This window comes from Asparagus officinalis, chromosome 8 (genome assembly GCF_001876935.1).
Source record: "Asparagus officinalis chromosome 8, Aspof.V1, whole genome shotgun sequence".
Classification (NCBI taxonomy): Eukaryota; Viridiplantae; Streptophyta; class Magnoliopsida; order Asparagales; family Asparagaceae; genus Asparagus; species Asparagus officinalis.
In genome coordinates, this window is record NC_033801.1 from 34,048,307 (window position 1) to 34,055,599 (window position 7,293).

Genomic DNA, 7,293 nt, shown 5'->3' on the forward strand with positions numbered 1-7,293 from the left:
CCCCCCCCCCCCAACAACTTTCAAAATGTCTTTCTATGTTGTCTTCTAGTTCTAATTTATGAGGTGTTAAAGTAAGAGAGAGAGAGAGAATCTTGGGTAAATTTCCCTTGAATTGAATATTGAGTGTGCACATATATTTATACAAGTAGAGGAGTGTGAGGTTTGTTCTCCCAAGCAATGTGGGACTAAAACCCACTACAATACACTATTATCAACAGCCCCCTTCAAACTCATGTTGGATCAAACAAAGTGAGTTTGCGTACAAGAAACTGGAACCGATGAACAGGTAAGGCCTTTGTGAAGAAATCTGCAAGCTCGTCAGCGGATGAAACATGAGGAAGTAGAATTGTCTTGTCCTTGATAACTTGGTGACGGACAAAATGAGCGTCGATCTCAATATGTTTGGTCCTTTCATGAAATACTGGATTATTAGCAATCTGGATGGCACTCTTATTATCACAGTAGAGAGGAGTAGGAGTCGTAACAGAAATACCGAAATCACTGAGAAGGCGACGAAGATGAATAATCTCTTTAGCTGTTGTGGACATTGCACGATACTCTGCCTCAGTACTGGAAAGAGCAATAACATCTTGTTTCTTACTTCGCCAGGAAATAAGGGAATCACCAAGAAATATACAATAACCTGTGGTAGACTTTCTGGTAGTTGGATCACCAGCCCAATCAGCATCAGAATATGCACAAAGCTCTAACTTAGATGTAGCAGGAAACAAAAGTGAGCGAGTGCTAGTACCCCGGAGGTACCGAAGAATCCGTAATAAGACAGCATAGTGTACAGAACGTGGGGCACTAACAAATTGACTGACAATACCAACAGCATGAGAGATATCTGGTCGAGAGATGCACAAATAGACCAACTGACCAACAAGATGTCGATATCGGGTAGGATCAGATAGAGGCTCACCGTCAGTAGAGCAAAGTTTGACATTCTGCTGGAGTGGAGTATCGACAGTTGTATTATCAGTTAACTCAGCTTGATTTAGAATATCTGAGAGATACTTCTGTTGAGACAGTAATACACCCCGCGGGCCTTGAGAAATTTCTAGACCAAGGAAATACCGAAGAGATCCAAGATCCTTCATGTGGAACTGTTGTTGCAACTGAGATTTTGCGTATTGTATACCTGTCATATCATCACCTGTAATGATCATATCATCTACATAGATGAGTAATAAAACCCTGCCACGCGATGTAGTGCGAACAAACAGAGAAGCATCTTGATGACTTTCTATAAAGCCCGCTTTGAGCACAACATCGCGAAAACACTCAAACCAAGCGCGGGGTGCCTGTTTGAGACCATAAACAGCACGACGAAGGAGACATACATGTCCCGGAGGAATATTTGACCCTGGAGGCGGTTGCATATATACGGTCTCTGATAAAGAGCCATGAAGAAAAGCATTTTTGACATCCATCTGGTATAAGGGCCAACGATGAGCAGCAGCGACCGCAAGGAGAGTACGCACAGTGGGCATCTGAGCAACAGGAGCAAAGGTCTCCTCATAATCAATACCTTGTTGCTGAGTAAAACCTCTAGCCACTAAACGAGCTTTTCGACGTTCAATGGTGCCATCAGGACGAAACTTGACCTTATAAACCCATTTACTGCCAACAAGAGAGATCCCAGGAGGACAGGGAACAATATCCCAGGTATGAGTTTGCTGAAATGCTTGAAATTCCTCAGCCATAGCTTGTCGCCACTCTGGAATTTGAACTGCCTCTTGGAAGGACTTTGGCTCAACAATAGTATGAATGGCAGCAAGAAAGTTATGAAAGATAGGTGAATAAGAAGTAACAGAAGCATACCGGGCAGGCATGACATGTGGGCGTTTGCCTCGACGAAGAGCAAGAGGAACCTCAGGCGGGGGAGATGCTGGCGCAGGTGCATGAAGATCAACAGTATTTTCTGGAGTGAGAGTTGTGTCCACAGGATATGGATTAGATGGTGTAAGAGAAGACTCAGGTGAGGAAGAGTCAACAGAAGGAGAGGGAGAGATGTCAGGGAGATCTCGAAAGGAAAATTGAGGTGAAGAAGTGGGTGATGCAGTGGACGGGGAAGCATGATCGGTAGAGTGGAGGAAATTAAAGTCATCAGAAGTAGAATAATATGGAGAATCCTCTTCGAACTGAACATGACGAGATATATGAACTCGACGAGTTGCGGGATCATAACAACGATAACCTCGATGTTCTGAACTAATTCCTAAATAAACACAAGAAACTGCTCTGGGAGACAATTTATCACGTTCGTGAGATGGCAGAAAAACAAAACATCGACAACCAAAAACGCGAACTAGATCATAACGGGGAGGATGAGTATAAACACGACTATAAGGAGTAGCACCGGAAAGAGAGCTAGATGGAGTGATATTAATGGCATGAGTCGCGGTGAGAATAGCCTCAGCCCAGAAACGACGAGGAACAGAGTAAGAAATGAGCATTGATCGGGCAGTATCGAGGATATGACGATGTTTGCGTTCAGCAACACCATTTTGCTCATGAGTGTAGGGACATGACTGTTGAAAGATAGTCCCATGAGAGGACATGATAGAGCGCATGGCAGAGGATAGGTACTCTTTGGCACAATCAGAACGAAAAACTTTAATACGAGATTGCCATTGAGTGAAAATCATAGCAGTGAAGGCTTGATAAGCAGTAAGTACGTCAGAGCGATTCTTAAGTAGGTAAACCCATGTAAAACGAGAGAAATCGTCGATAAAACTAACATAATATAAGTAGCCAGATGAAGAAGGCAAAGGAGCTGGCCCCCAAATATCAGAATGTACTAAATCAAATAAGGAAGTGGATACAGATGTACTCATTTTAAATGGTAAAGCAGTGAATTTAGCCAATTTGCAACCAGCACATGACTCAATACTAGAACTAGATGATACAGGACCAAGTACTCCAGACTGAATAAGACTCTCCAGCCTTTTATTACACACATGACCAAGTCGTCTATGCCATAAATTGGCAGGAAGCGAGGTAGAGGGTTTTGACGAACAAAGAGAAGCAACAAGAGAACGTGGACGTATGGACTCTGGAAGGTGAAGATATTCCAGAAAATACAGTTTGTGCCTCCTACGACCCGCCCCAACCGTCTTGCCCGTCTGTGGATCCTGCACAATACAAGTATCAGAAGAAAATGAGACAAACAGGCCCGCCATGCATAAAGAGCTAATAGAAATTAAATTCAAGCACAATTGTGGAGCCACATAGACGGGACCAAGTGTTAGACGACCAGATGGATCATTTTGTGGGGTAATAGAGCCATACTGAGTAATGGACAATGGTTGTCCAGCAGCTGTGTAGATAGGAGGAAGAGAGGATGAAGTAAAGACAGAGGATAAAAGTGAGGCATTACAAGTCATATGAAAGGAACAACCAGAGTCAAAAATCCAGAGATCATTCATACCAGAGACTGAAGGATTAGCTGAAGAACCAGCAAAATGCATACCAGAGAGTTGTGCGGCGGATGTAGAGGTGATATGTTGAAAAGCATCAAGTTGACGGCGAAGACTTTCAATAGCTTGAATAGTAGAGTCTGAAGTAGTAGAAGGTATAGCATTGGCCAACAATCCTGGTGTACGAGAGGGTTGAGACTGAGGGGGTCGCCGACCACGTCCAGTACCTGAGGAACGTAACTCAGGATGAAGCTTGAAGCATGTCTCAATGCGGTGTCCTTCCTTCTTACAATATTTGCAAGAGAGCTTAGATCGAGCCTGTGGAGAGGGAGCCTGTGGAGAAGTATAATTCATAACAGGAGCAGTGACAGGTACAGACAAAACAGTCTCGAGTGAAGAGGTAGGAGTGTCTGTTGACAAATTGAGTCGTGCTGTCTGCTGCCGGGTCTCATAAGCAGTGAGAGCTCCCATAACTGAGGCCAAAGTCGGAAATTGAGGCTGGTGAAGTAGTTGATCAGCCATAGTTGAATATTCAGGAAGGGACTGAAACAATTGATGCACCTCATGCCGTTCGTACCAGGCTAGCCAGTCTTCATATGTGGAATTACGTCCAGGAAGCATGGAGCGTAACTCTGTCCAAAAAGCTTGCATTTGTCCAAAATGGGACTGCAGAGATGAACTACCTTTGCGTTGTAGAGAAATGCGTTGCAGAAGATATGCCTCCCGTGCACCCGAGCACTCAGTGAAACGCTCAGTGAGACGAGTCCACATGGCCTGAGCAGAGGGAAGCGAGCCAATCTCGACAGTGAGACCAGAGCCAACACAGCGAGTGAGATAATCCATAACACGAAATTCCTGCAATTGCCACTCTGAACTCTCCTTGACATAGAGAGCACGAGCAGTCTGAAGATCGACATCACCACTGCCAGAGGCAATAGTACTGGATGAAGCAACAGTGCTGATGGACGGTGGAACTGGTCCCGTACTGGTGAGATGATCAAGCAAACCAGCGCCACGCAAGGCATTGGTGACAATGGTGGACCACCCTGCCCAGTCACTTTGATCATTGAGGGGCAAAGGTGGTTTGGGAATCTTCTCTGAAGGAGCCATAACAGCAATCTTGAGACGTTAAGATGTCGAGATGCTGTTACTAATGTCGTTCGTTTGAGGCCGAGAGACGGCTTGAAACGACGATGCCGTTAATTTGAGACCGAGAGACGGTCTTGAAACGACAATGCCGTTAAAATAGAACCCGAAGGTTAGAATGAAACCCGAAGGTTTAAAATAGAACCCGAAGGTTAGAATGAAACCCGAAGGTTTAAAATAGAACCCGAAGGTTAAACGAGAACGCGAAACGCGTTAAGAGGCCGCAAAACGACAAGGCCAAAATATCTGGCAGATGAACGCCAAATAATTAAAAATAAAAATAAAAAAAAATAAAACATTAAACGGCTGCAAAGCAATAAGGCCAAGATTTGGCAAAAGGAACGCAAAAGCGTTAAAAATTTTATTGAAAGGGAAATAGCCCTAGCTCTGATACCATGTTAAAGTAAGAGAGAGAGAGAGAATCTTGGGTAAATTTCCCTTGAATTGAATATTGAGTGTGCACATATATTTATACAAGTAGAGGAGTGTGAGGTTTGTTCTCCCAAGCAATGTGGGACTAAAACCCACTACAATACACTATTATCAACATGAGGGTTATCTGCAAAATCCAGAAAGTTAATGGGGGGGGGTTTTCCACGGAATAGAAAAGTTATTGAGGGTTTACTGTGATTTTGGAAGTTCATAAGGGTTTATTGCAGAACACTGAAAGGTCATGGGGTTTAGTGCAATTTACCCTTTAGAATACCATTTGCTATTTAAAACGTTTGTTGTGTAGTGAGAATCTAGATAAGACATTGGATGGCTGCATATCTTTCCATGTTACTATACATAAAACGGCAATGTCCTGTAATTGCTTGTGATACAATGATACATCAAGCATACGCCGACACAAAACATAAGAGAATACATGGACCTCTCTCACGTGGTGCTCTTTATACCATCGTTATCTTTATCCTCCTCCTTTTGTCGGCAATCTACTACGTTATAAAAGGCTGATTGACATCTTAATCGTGGCTCATAAAGAGGAACACAAAACATAACCTGCTCTTTAAACAACAAGCTTCACTGTTTTCTACACTAAGGATGATAATTGAACTTTTTGTTAGGAGGTAGTCCATACAATATCTTTTGCTTGAGTAATAACAAATTTTTATTTAATACTAATAAATATTTGAGATGATATATGTAGGCGTCTAAAAATACCTATAGGTTCCCGGACGCGACTCGAGACAGAGAGAAGACGATGAACGTCACTATCCGGGTCACAGAAGCTTAATTGATGTCGATAAACGTATGAAGTAAGTCGACGAACCGTGTGAAGCAACGGAACTGTAGAATAACTGATCTGGAGCTACGCTTCGCTTACGAAAGACGAAGCGCTCCTCGTGTCCCATCTACTCCACATATTTCAACCATGGGAGCTTGTAGATCTTCTCGTTGGATTTCCTTCGCACTTTGAATTGCGCAATTCTGAGTTCGAACGACGAAGATACGACGGAAACGGACAGGACGCACGAAATAATACCCCGGGCCTTAGGGGAGACACTCCAAGTGTCTCGGCCTTGGTAGAGACTGTCTCACTTTGAATCTGAAGAAGCTCAAAAGATGAAAGTTGTAGAGATCCTTTTTTTGCTTTTTAGCTTTCTAACACATCTTGGATCAACTCATTCCAAGATCGGATAAGAGAGTTAAAGTCAAAACAGCGGAGAGACACTGCAAGTGTCTCGGCCATGGTCGAGATACTCCAACTATCTTGGACATTGTAGAGCTATTTTGACTGTGATTCGCTTTGAATCTGAAGAATCTCAAAAGAACAAAGTTGTAGAACTCTTCGTTAGCTTTTCAACACATCTTGGGTCAATTCATTCCGAGATCATATGAGAGAGATAAAGCTAAAACGCCAAAGATAGTACAAAATGTCTCGGAATTCCGAGACAGTGTGGGTGTCTCAAAGAAGAATAGAGATTTTGACTATGATATGATTCAAACATGAAGAAGTTTAAAAGACAAAAGTTATAGATATCTTCGTCATCTTTCCAATGCATCTAGAATCATATTATTTGAAGGTCATATAAGAAAGTTAGAGCCAAAATACCCGAAATACTCACCAGGGTGTCTCGGCCTGGCCAAGACACCCACGAGTGTCTTGCCGAGACACCCACGAGTGTCTCGGACAAACCAAGACACCCACGAGTGTCCACACTCCCGAAAATCAATTTTTGGCAGTTTTAATCTGTTTTTCGACGTTAACCACCTGGATTTGTTCCAACTAATCTGAATCTATCCAAGAACGTGATAAAGTGGTTACAACTAAAGATAAAAGTTAATCGATCATTCTTATCTAAAAACAGAGGTCCTAAAACCTATAAATATAGCCCTAGGGCCTTCATTTTTTCAGATCTGGAATTCTCGAGCGTTGGCGAAGGCCTGCAATTTTAGAAGAGAGGAGGAGATCAGATCAAGTTCGTCAGCATAAAAAAGAGGAGCTCGTCAGATCCACAGTTCCTGGTTCCTTCCCTTGAGATTGCCCCCGTTGCGATGATCTCGAGAAGAGTGATTATCTCGCTGTTGCCGAGATAATTGCTTCGGTTTCTTGATTCATTCGTGAATCAACGAAGCTCCGGATCTAATCTGATCATTTGATAGTCTACGGATATCAACATCCCCGTCACATGCCAAGATCCCACGTAAGTAGTGGAGGATAAACGTACGTTGTGTTTGTTTTGACGAGAGTTGTATTTTTTTCGTTTTTATTATGTAAGAG